This window comes from Lynx canadensis, chromosome D3, assembly GCF_007474595.2.
Source record: "Lynx canadensis isolate LIC74 chromosome D3, mLynCan4.pri.v2, whole genome shotgun sequence".
NCBI classification, from domain to species: domain Eukaryota; kingdom Metazoa; phylum Chordata; class Mammalia; order Carnivora; family Felidae; genus Lynx; species Lynx canadensis.
Genome location: NC_044314.2, coordinates 77,161,159 through 77,173,575, shown reverse-complemented (window position 1 = coordinate 77,173,575; position 12,417 = coordinate 77,161,159).

Here is a 12,417-nt window from a genome sequence, read left to right as displayed (position 1 = left end):
AGGGACCGTGAGATCATGGCCTGAGCTGAAGTCGGGCGCTCAACCGACTGAGCCACCCAGGCGCCCCAGAAGTCTCTGATTTAATAAAAACACGGTGTTCTGATCGACAACACCTATTCTTTGAGAACATTTCCTTAGCTGGCATTTCAGCTGTGCCTCTCGGCCACTGAAGCTTTGGGTGAGGCGGCTTCTGGAAGGCCCAGTGTGTGACACAGCCAGTGGCTCCCCGAATCGTGGGTGCACTTCTACGCCTCCGTCACGGCCACACGCTGTGCTTGCTGTTTGGCCCGCAGGCCTGGGCGTCAGGCTTTCTGTACGCCCCTGGACAGTGGTGCTGGCTGAGGCTCTGTAGTTGTCTGTCCTCATGAGGACGAACCACTGGCCCTTCCAGGATGGAAAAGGGTCAGTGTTGACTGGCTACCAAGTGGTCTTCCCAAGGAATTATGCCATAACGGGAGCTCAGGGTTGGTCTCTGCTGCTGACCAGCTGGACATCCTGAGGCAGGAGCAAGTAGCTCAGTCTTTTTTTTTTTTAATGTTTATTTATTCTTGGGGGGGAGAAAGAGAGAGCACAAGTGGGGAAGGGTCAGAGAGAGAGGGACACAGAATCTGAAGTAGGCTCCAGGCCCCAAGCTGTCAGCACAGAGTCCGACGCAGGGCTCGAACTCGTCAACCTTGAGATCATGACCCGAGCCGAAGTTGGACGCTCAACTGACGGAGTCACCCGGGTGCCCCTAGATCAGTCTTGATAGGTGGGAGTCCATGCTGTTGAGGGCATTTGTGGCCTTTCCATCCATGCACCTGCTGTGCCAGTTCTAGGGTGGCTGGTGGTGAACACTGGCCAGTGTTGATCCACTGGGTCATTTTGTCTGCTTGGTTGTGCAGCACCTCTTCCTTAGTGGGTAGCTGCGTGTTAGTGTGCGGGTCTGAGTTTCAGAGGTTTCCGTGTGGCCTTCTCTACTATGACAGCCCTCATGCCACACCCAGGGACATAATATGGGCATCATTTCAACTGCCAAGTTTATCGATGCCAATTGTACAAGCAGGGACTGGAGCAACGACCTGGATGTAGGTGAATCTACAGACCCACTGAACCCACTGTGAGGTGGCCTCTAGCCAGGATGCCATCTGGGACCTGGCCCTGTCAGCCCCCACTCTAAGGAGGGGGGACTTGGGGCGCCTGGGTGGCTCAGTCGGTTAAGCATCCGACTTCTGGTCAAGGCATGATCTCGTAGTTTGTGGATTCAAGCCCCGCGTCGTGCTCTGTGCTGACAGCTCGGAGCCTGGAGCCTGCTTCGGATTCTGCGTCTTCCTCTCTCTCTGCCCCTCCCCCGTTCATGCTCTATCTCTGTCTCTCAAAAATAAATAAACGTTAAAAAAATTAAAAAAAAAAAAAAAGGAGGTGGACTATGATGAAACATTGGGCCTTTGGACATCAGGGTCAACTTAGATCCTGTGTCCAGTGGTCCTTGAAATATCTGGTTAGTCCCTTTCCCCCCGGTCTGCGTTCACCCAAGTAAATGACCCTTCTTCTTTTGGGGAATGACTGAGGGGAATTCTCCTGGTTTATATGCTTGCCATGATGTTACAGGGTCCATGGTGATGGCTGGGGTGTCCTTGCTTCTCAGGACCTAGCCACTTTTCAGTCCAGGGGTCCCACAGCAGTCCCTGTGAAGAGATTAAATCTGTGACTCAGATCCCTGGAGTCACCTCAGCAGAAGCGAGAAATAGAGATGAGATTATCTGGGAAAGATCTGTGGATGGCCCTCTTGTCCACTGGTGTGAATCCTTGTGTGCACGGGTGACCCACAGAGTTCTTGAGAGTTTTATACCACTGCCAGCTTGGACTGAATGGGACAGAGAGGGACCAAATGAAAGGAGGCTGTCTTTTAGAATTCTGCAGGCGGGAAACCACCTGAGCAAACATGCCGCATTTCACAAAGAAGGGAGGGTAGAGCCGTAGGCCATGAGAGTTACTCCCAGGCCCTGAAACCTAAGGGGGGGTTTGCCCAGCTGGATTTCAGAATGGTTTGGGACCATGGTTCCTCTTTTCCTCCATTTTCTTCCCTTTTGAATGTCTGTATACTTGTCATCCTATAGCTTCCTGCTGCCAGATTTTGGGAGAGGATAATTGGTTTTCGAGTTTCACGGGTACACTGTGCTCTGGGATGGAGTCTGCTTGGAGCCTGGCTCACAGCTGACCTAAGTGCTGTAGAAGACGAGATCTGAGGCTTTGAGTTGCTGCTGCAGTGGGTTGAGACTCTTAGGGACCAAAGCAATTGGATGGATGTATCTTGCGTGTGGATGGATATGAATCACCGGGGGCTAGAGGGAGGACTATGGCAGGCAGGATAATGCCTCCCCACCCCCCAAAGACATCCACATCCTAATTCCTGGGACATGCACAGAGAAAGGGACCTTGCGGGCACGATGAAGGGTTGGACTGTGAGGAGGGGAGAGTGTCCTGGATTCGGAGTGCCTTTCCAGGCTGCAGTTGGAGAGGGAGAGATGGGCTGTAGAGGGGGTGGGCTGTCGGAGATTCACAACATCACTAGCTCTGAGGATAGAGGAAGGGGGCCAGGAGCCCAGGAACACGGGTGGCCTCCAGAAGTTAGCAAAGAAAAGGCAGTGGTTTGTCCCCCAGAGCCTCCAGGAAGGAACGTGGCCCCTACTGATGCCGTGATTTTACCCAGTGAGACCAGTGTGGCACTTCTGACCTCCGAAGTTGTAAGGTAACACGTTTGTGTTGTCTTAAACCGCTAAGTTGGTTGGTGCAGCAGAAATAGAAGAATAACAGGACATCATACAGCGCCAGGCTCCCCTGACTCCCCCACCAAGCCGGCTGGTCTTCCAGCAGTTGCGCTTTCCAGCTTCTTGCTGTCGGCGCCACCCCTGGACCATGTGATGCGTCACGAGGCCAGCTCTGTGATGGCCTCTCCTATCAGTGCTGGCCCGCGGAGGAGAGCCACCTCTGGACTTCTCAGCGACACGTGCCCCCCCCTCCACTGCATTCCTGATGGCCTCCTCCTGGCCGTGTGTGAAATATCTATTCCGGCATGCCCACTTAACTTAGGCTCTTTATTCTCTTGCCCAATCATTTCTGGCTTTTCCGGGATTCTAAGAGCTAACCAAGCAGTAAGTTGGCTCCAACTCCTGGGTGCTTGCTTGGGTGTTAAACCCCAATCCCGAAAGAAGTGCAAGCAAGTCAACTAATTATCGTGTATCTCACCTTACGTTCCAGCTTTCTTGCTTCAATTCCACCCCGGGACCACTGCCCAGGCTCCTGCTGGTGCGTGCCAGCTACTTCTTTAGTGTTGTGATAGGCATAATTCTACTTTTTTTTTTTTTTTTAATTTTTTTTTCAACGTTTATTTATTTTTGGGACAGAGAGAGACAGAGCATGAACGGGGGAGGGGCAGAGAGAGAGGGAGACACAGAATCAGAAACAGGCTCCAGGCTCTGAGCCATCAGCCCAGAGCCTGACGCGGGGCTTGAACTCACGGACCGCGAGATCGTGACCTGGCTGAAGTCAGACGCTTAACCAACTGCGCTACCCAGGCGCCCCTCTACTTTTTAAAAAATGTTTACTTATTTTTGAAAATAAATAATAAAATAATAAAATAAATAAAAATAAACTGAGAGAGCGAGCGGAGGAAAGGCAGAGAGAGGGGGAGACAGAGGATCTGAAGTGGGCTCCGTGCTGACAGAAAGCCTGTTGCGGGGCTCCAACCCACGAACCGTGAGATCGTGACCTGAGCTGAAGTCGGACGCTTAACCGACTGAGCCACCCAGGCGCCCCAACATGCGAGAATTTATTAAGAGGGACGTGTCTGTGATGGAGAACAGGGAGGGAGTTAGAGAAGGCTGGATGAGCCAACAGCCCCAAGGGAAGGAGAGAAGTTTGGGTGGAAGCATCCTAGGCTTTTGTGCAGCATCAGGAAAGTTCAGCAAAGCCTTCGGGAAGTCTTCCAGCCGAACTGAGCCATCAGGGGAGTCTCACGTCTCCTGGGAAAAGGTCTACCCTCTTTCCCTGTGGCACTAGTCACTGACTGGGAGCACCTTGTGGGAGGTGGCCTTGGTGCAGATGCCAGCGCGGATTTTAGAGGAAAGCGGCTGAAGTCTTCGGCCAGTTGTATTCCCTGTACTTGGGGGTCTGAGAAGTCCATTTCCATGGCCCCCAACCTCCATCTTCATGTTAATCTGGACCTACTACCCACAGTATCATTCTGGAACTTTCCTTGTCATCTTTCTTGTGTTAGATTCCTTGTTTCTTGGATCCTGGGTCTTTTTTGTTTTATTAAGTAGTTTTGATAGAGTATTTTCTCTAGGAGGTTCCTGAGAAAAGATGAGTGAGAGGCAATTTTTTAAAGGCCTTGCATATCTGAAATATTTTTAGTCTATTGTTTATTGAGCCCTTGGTAGCGAGGCAGGGTATAGAATTCTAGTCTGGAATTATGATTCTTCGGAATTTTGAAGGCATTGGTTGTCTTTTAGCTTCCAATGTTACCATTTAGAAGTCCAGAGCCATTTTGTTCTTGAATCTTCGTAGGTGACATGTATTTTCTGAGAGTGCGTAGCACCCTCCCCTTGTCTCCAGTGTTCTGAGAGATGTTTTAGGTTTTTTTTTTTTTTTTTTAAATTCATTTTGAGAGAGAGTGTGAGTAAGCTGGGGAGGGGCAGAGAAAGTGGGAGAGAGAGAGAATCCCAGGCAGCCTCCGAGCTGTCAGTGTAGAGCCCGATGTAGGACTTGAACTCACGAAATGTGAGATCACGACCTGAGCCAAAACCAAGAGCTGGACACTCAACCAACTGAGCCATTGAGGCACTTAAGGCAGTGTGTCCTGATGTGGGTCATTTGCATCCATTTAGCTGAGCGTTTGCTGGGCTTTCTCAAGCTGGAGATTCATATTCTGAGCTTCTGAAATATTACATTATTTCTTTATTCATTTTATTCTCTTTTTGGTTTTCTTTCTAAAACTCCCATGAATCTGATGTTCAGTCTCTTGTTAATTGAAACTCGAATTTTTTCTCTCCTTTTTTCCTTCTTTGTCTCTCCGCCCTACTTTTTGGGGCCCTTTAATTCCATCTTCCTGTTCTTATTTGTTTGACAAACACATATTGAGCACCTGGAATAGGTGTTGGACAGCAGTGAATGAGACAGAGTTCTTGCTGGGTTTTATTTTTCATATTTACTTCTAGTTCTACTGTGCAATAGAGAAAGTGGTCAGTTGTCTTCACTCTTCAGATTTCGAGGTTTGTGAGGATTGCGACTTTCATCAATATTCTGTAAGAACTAAAAAGGTTATGATTTCTAGGATAGTAAATAGGTATTCATAAGATTGATCTAATAAATGCTAGCAATTTGATCCAGATTTGTTCTACTAGTGTTTATTATAGCACCTAGTACATTTGGGATACTGTACAAGCCACTGGGGGAAATAGGAAAAAAACAAAAATTCCTTTTCTTACAGTCCTTATAGGATAATGGAGGTGGGGATGGGAAGCAGACAGACAAGTAATAGCCTGAATAAATACAGTGCAAGAAAAGAATGGAGTTCTATGAGAGCATAACATAGAGGAATCAGAGCTCGAATGGTAGGTCACAGGCTTCCCTGACAAGGCGACAGGTGAACTGAGATCTGAAAGATGAGATGGCATTAATAAGACAGAGAGCCTGGAGGAGAACAGTCCCAGTCTAGGGAACGGCTTGTGCAAATGTCCTGTGGTGGGAGAGGAGGATGGTCTTTAAGGAATGGAAGGGCATCTTGAGGATGGAGGGAGGGAGCATGGTGTGAAAGGAAGCTGGAGAGGCAGGGAGGACCATGTGGCCCCAGCCCTTTGTGTCACATTACAAATTTCTGCCTTGAGAGCAACAAGAAACCACTGGCCCACTTGACTCAGAGGGGTATATGAGAATATGTCCATTTTGGAAAGACCACTCTGGCTGTGTTGTACAAAGCAGGTAATGGGAGATGGAAGGGGAGGGTGGTCAGAGTGAGTTAGAAGGCTCCTGTAATAATCTAGGGATGAGATGGTATTATCTTGGACCAGGGTGGAGACAGAGGAGATGGAGAGAAATGGATTGATCCCAGGGGCGTTTAGGAGTATAAACGACAGGGGTCAGTGATGGATTGACTGGTCATGGGGGAGAGCACAAGATCTGCCGCAAACATTAGGAGCCTTTCTATATACATTCTTTTAAAAATGTTTTTCATGTTTATTTTTGAGAGGAGGGCAGGGGCCGAGAAAGAGGGAGACACAGAATCTGAAGCAGGCTCCAGGCTCTGAGCTGTCTGCACAGAGCCTGATGCGGGGCTCAAACTCACGAACTATGAGATTGTGACCTGAGCTGAAGTTGGACGTCTAATCAACTTAGCCACCCAGGCACCCCTCTGTATATATCTTCAACTACATTTTTATTTCTATCAATTTCTTGTGTTTCATTTTTGCCTATGTAATTTGATATGTTTGGCAGTAAAAGTTCGTAACAACATCAGATTTTAAGATTTCTATTTTACTATTTTTTTTAGAGAGAGTGCGCGCACGTGCACGCACAAGTGAGGGGGAGGGGCAGAAGAAGAGAGAGAGAGAATCCCAAGCAGGCTCGACACTCAGTGCAGAGCCCAACGTGGGGCTCGATCCTACAACCCTGGGATCACGACTTGAGCTGAAATCAAGAGTTGGATGCTCAACTGACTGAGCCACCCAGGTGCCCCATGATTTTTATATTTAATTGCTAAAATAATAACTGAAAACACTGTCATGAAGCACTCAAAATTATGGACAGTCCCTATTTATGGCTCCCAGTCCTGTTTCCCTCTCTAAAAGAAACCTTGGCTCACAGCTTGGGTTGGACAATGATAGATTCAGTGTGGATTAAGGTCTCCACCGTTATGAAACTTTTGTTTTGCTTAATTTACCAAAATTCAACTTTGCTGGACCTATCATGTCCTTTCTTTTCATGTATATTTGCTTGGTACATCTTTGCTTGAACTCTGACTTTGGAAATTTTGAGTCACTTCTCAGTGGTTGGATTTATCTTTTTGGTCAGATTTGAATTTTTTCTTCTAACAAGTGACTTTATCCCACTTATGTCAGTACCAGATTCTTGATCTTTGTTTTCACCTTTTTCACATTGTCCCCTTTTAAATGCTTCCCTATTATTTTCTTTGCTCATCTTCTGCTGTAGTGCCTTCACCTGGGTTATTTGGAAAATTGACATTTTTAGTTCTCCTAGTTGCTATCTTTAACTTTAATATATTTAGGTGTATATTTCCAGTTTCTCCTCTTCAGAAATGAGTCAGGATGCTGACTTCTCTGAGGAAGAAGAAATAAGCATGCATTCCTTCTTTCTTCTCTGCCCTGTACCTCACACATCTGTTGGTGCTTCCCAGTAGATTATTACTGCATCATGTATCATCCGCTTTAGGAATGGTGACAAGTGACATCACTTTGTGATCTTAATTCTCTTCTGTAGGAAAGAAGAGGAGGTGGGTCTGTCTTGCTCTTTTTCACCACAGGGAATGACTGGCCTGAGGCACCTCTGCCCCAAGAGGAGGGTGTTTGCGATGGGACGGCGTGTGCAGCCTGGTTCGGCCAAGAGCCTGGCCTGTGGCCTGAGTCTGTGGTTAATAGCATGGCTTTCCTTGGGTATACTTGGTGACCCACTGGCTCTTTCCTGCCTCTGGGCCGTGCACTGGCTGTTCCTGCTGCCTGGCCAAACGTTCTTTCAGTGACGTATTTTTTTTTTTTTATTACTTAATATAGGCCCAAGTTAAAAAACTCAGACAGTACAAAAGTGCCTGCTGTAGTGAAGTCAGTCTCCTTCCCATCCCACATCCCCGCAGGGCAGCAGCTATTATGCATCCTTACAACTTCCTGGAGACGTCTGTGTGTGGATGATGGTATCGGTCTGGATCACTTTCGCGTGAACAGGCCCACACTGTTCTGCATCTTGCCTTTTCGAGTTAACAATGTCTCTTGCGGATTACCAGATCTGTACTTGGAGATCTGCCTTGTGCTTGTTAATAACTTCATGGTACTCGCTTTTATGGATGTACCATGATTTAAATCTCCTGATTTGAGGACATTTTTGCGGTTCTAGCCACGGTGATCACTGTGCAGAACATCCTTGGCACCTAGTAAACACTGTGCATGTTCGCTTTGATGACGGTCTTTCTTGTTCTCAGAACAAATGTGAGTGGCAGGCACTGTCCTTTCCACCTGGAATTCCTGGGAGATGCAGTTCGGACCCTCTTGTCCTGTTGTCTATGTTTCATAACCTCTCTTTCACATTGTCATCTGTCTCTGTGCGCTCCCTTCTGGAAAATTTCCTCAGCTGTTTCAGGTTTAGTAATTCAGTCTCCATATTTCAGTCCATCAATTAAATTACATTGTTGTTGTTGTTTTAGAATTTAGAAGTTTGTTTTCATATCTAAAAGATTTTAAGGATAATTATTAGCACAAGCATGTGCAAACTAAAAAAAAATGTGATGTCAATTATACAGTTGATTAAAGCAGTGCTTGGAGGAATCCTGAGCAAAGTTTAAAACTGACACCCCAAAACAGGGATTCCTGAATTTGCTTTTTTCCTCATACTTCTATTGTCTGCTGATTTCTTTCAATAAGTGTGATGGTTTTGTTTTGTTTTGAGTCTATTGATATGAATGACATTGATTGATCTTTGAATCTTAAGCCACACTTGCATTCATGGAATAAACCCATCTTGGTCATGATGTATTGTCCTTTCTGTATATTGTTGGATTCAATTTGCTAAAATTTTGTTGAGAATTTTTATGTCTGGGTTCATAAGGGATACTGATCTGTAGTTTTCTTGTATTGTCTTTCTGGTTTTGGTACAATACTGACCCTGCCCCCACCCCACCCCCCTCCCCAGGAAATATATTTCCTTCTTTTCAATTTCTGGGAGAATTTTAGAGAATTAGTATATTTCTTCTGGAATGTTTGGTAAACTCACTATTGAGGACATTGGGCCTGGAGTTTTCTTTATGTGGAAAGGTTTTAAGCTATAAATTCCATTTAGTAGATTCAGGACTACTCATGTCATCTGTTATTTTTTTCATTGGGCTCTGGTAGTTTTTTGTCTTTCAAGAAATTGTTCCATTTCAATTAAATTCTCAAATTATTGGCAGGAAGTTATTAATATTTTTATTAATATCCTTTTCAAAGCTGTAGACCTCTGTGGGATGTTCCCAGTCTCATTCCTGGTATAGTAATTTGTGCCCCTGATCAGTTTGGTTAAATGTTTATGAATTTTATCAATCTTCTCCAAGTATCAGCTTTTGGCTTAACTGATTTTTTTCTCTATTATTTTTCTGTATTTGATTTCATTGCTCTTTCTGCTTTAATCTTTATTATTTCCTCTTATGCTTACTTTAGGTTAATTTGGTCTTCACGTTTTAGTTTATTAAAGTGAAAGCTTAGGTATTGGAGACTTTTCTTCGTTTCAAATATCAACATTTAATGCTATATATTCCATCTAAGCACGGCTTGGCAGTAATCCCCATAGGTTGAAATATGTTTTCATTTTCTTTCCATTCAAAGAGTCTTTTTTTTCCCCTAAAATTTCCTGTGATTGCTCCCTTCTCCCTCTTGATCCATGGGTTATTCAGAAGTGAGCAATTTAAGGGGCTCTTGGGGGAGCTCAGTCAGTTAAGTGTCATACTCTTGATTTCAGCTCAGGTCTTGATTTCATCTTGTGTCATGAGATTGAGCACCACATTGGGCGCTGTGCTGAGTGTGGAGCCTGCTTGGGATTCTCTCTCTCCCCCTCTGCCCCTCCCCCGCGCTCACATGCTCTCTCTCAAAATAAATAAATAAACATTAAAAAAAAAGAAGTGAGCTACTTAAGTCTCCAAATATTTGAAGATATTTTTAGATCTTTGTTAATGATTTTTAATTTAATTTTGTTGTGTAGAGTGTTCTAGAAGTGTTAATAGGTCAAATTAACCTATTAATTGGTTGACTATGTTGTTTGTCCTCATTTTCTATTTACTTACTCTGAATTAGTGAGAGGGATATTGAAATCTCAGCTACAATTTTGAGTTAGACTACTTTTATCTCTATCAGTTTGCTCCATGTATTTTGAAATTGTATTATTAGCTGCATAAACACTCAGAATTTGGGCTTCTGATAAATTAATCACCTTATTATTATGGGATGATCTGCTTTATTCTTGGTAATACCCCTTGTTCTGAAAACTATTTTGATATTAACATAGCCACTCCAGTTTTCTTATGATTTGTGTTAGCATGATATATATTTTCCATTCTCTTACTTTTTATCTATATGTGTCTTTATTCTTAAAGTTGGTTTCTCAGATTACATATAACTGGGTCTTGATTTTAAAGTCCTGTCTGAGAATCTGCCTTTTAATTGTGTCTTTAGACCATTTACATTTAATGTGATTATTGATGTTTGGTTTTAAATCTACCATCTTGCAATTGGTTTTCTACTCTTCTCATCTCGTTTCTTCCCTTATTTTAGATTATTTTTATGATTACATTTTATCTCATTTGTTGGCTTACTTTCTTATTTTAGGATTTACTCTAGGATTTACAGTATACTTCTTTAATTTGTCTCAGTTTATGTTTAAATATTATACTATCTAACATATAAGAATATTAAAACAGTATATTTCCATTTCCTCTCTTCCAAGTTTTGTATGATTGCTGTCATACATTTTACCTTATGTATCTTATACGTATATATATATATATATATATATATATATATATATAATATAATCTTATATATATTATCTTTATATATTATATCTTACTTTTATATATCTTATCCTTTTGCTCCAAACAGCCCATTAGCTTTTAAAGAGATTGAAAATATGAAAGTCTTTTATATTTATCCACATAATTACTATTCCCAGTGCTAATCATTCTTTGGTGTAGATATAGTTTCCATCTGGTATCATCATCCTGCCTGAAGAAATTACTTTAACATTTCTTGTGGTACTGGTCTGATAATGATGAATTCCTTTTGGTTTTGCATACCTGAACTGAAAAAGTCATTATTTCACTTTAACTTAAATAAATTTATTTGTATATGTAAAATATACATGGCATAGTGTTTATCGTAATTATTCAGAAGTGTACAATTAAGTGCCATTAAATACATTCACAATGTTGTAGAACTGTTACCAGTAGCTATACCCAAAACTTTTTCATCGTCCCCAACAAAAACTCTGTAGTCGTTAAACAATAACTTTCTTCCTTTCCTTCTTCCAGCCTCTGATAACCTCTATTCTATCTCAATGAATCTGCCTATTTTAGGTACCTCATATAAGAGGAACCATACACTATTTCTCCTTTTGTGTCGGCTTATTTTTTTAGCATAATGTTTTCAAACTCTATTCATGTTGTAGCATATATCAAAATTTCATTCCCTTTTCTGGCTAAATAACATTCCATTGTATGTATATACCACATTTTATTTATCCATTCATCTGCTGTTGGACACTTGAGTTGCTTTTACCTTTTGGCTATTGTAAATAATGCTGCTATGAGCATGGGTGCACAAATAATCTGAGTCCAGGCTTTCAGTTCTTTTGGATGTATACCTAGGAGTGGGGTTGCTGGATCATATGGCATTTCTATGTTTAACCTTCTGAGAAACTTCCACATTGTTTTCCACAGTGGCTTTACCATTTTACACTACCATCAGTGATGCACAAGGATTCTAGTTTTCCACATCCTCACCAACACTTGTTTTCTGTGTGTGTGTGTGTGTGTGTGTGTGTGTGTTTTAATATAATAGCTATCCTAATGAGGGGATGTGAAGTGGTATCGCGTAGGTTTGATGTGTGTTTCTCTAATGACCAGTGAGATTGAGCATCATTTCATGTGCTTATTGGCCATTTGTATATCTTATTTGGAGAAATGTCTATTCAAATCCTTTATTAAGTTTTTAGATTGGCTTGTTGTTGAGTGGAGGAGTTCTTTATATATTCTAGATATTAACCTCTTATCAGATACATGATTTGAAAATATTTTCTCTCATTCAGTAGGTTGTCTTTAATTTTTTGATAGTATCCTTTGATACAATCTTAATTTTGATGAAATCTAATTTATCTATTTTTTTCTATTGTTGCCTATGTTTTTGGTGTCATATCCTTGAAGTTGTTGCCAAATTCAATGCCATAAAGATTTTCTCCAATCTTTTCTTCTCTTTTTAAAATTTTACTTATTTAAGTTCAAGTTAGTTAACACACAGTGTAGTATTGGTTTCAGGAGTAGAGCCCAGTGATTCATTACTTACATATATAACACCCAGTGCTCATCCCAACAAGTGCCCTCCTTAATGCCCATCACCCATTTAGCCCATACCCCTCCCCACCCCAGCAACTCTCAGTTTGTTCTATTTAAGAATCTCTTATGGTTTGCTA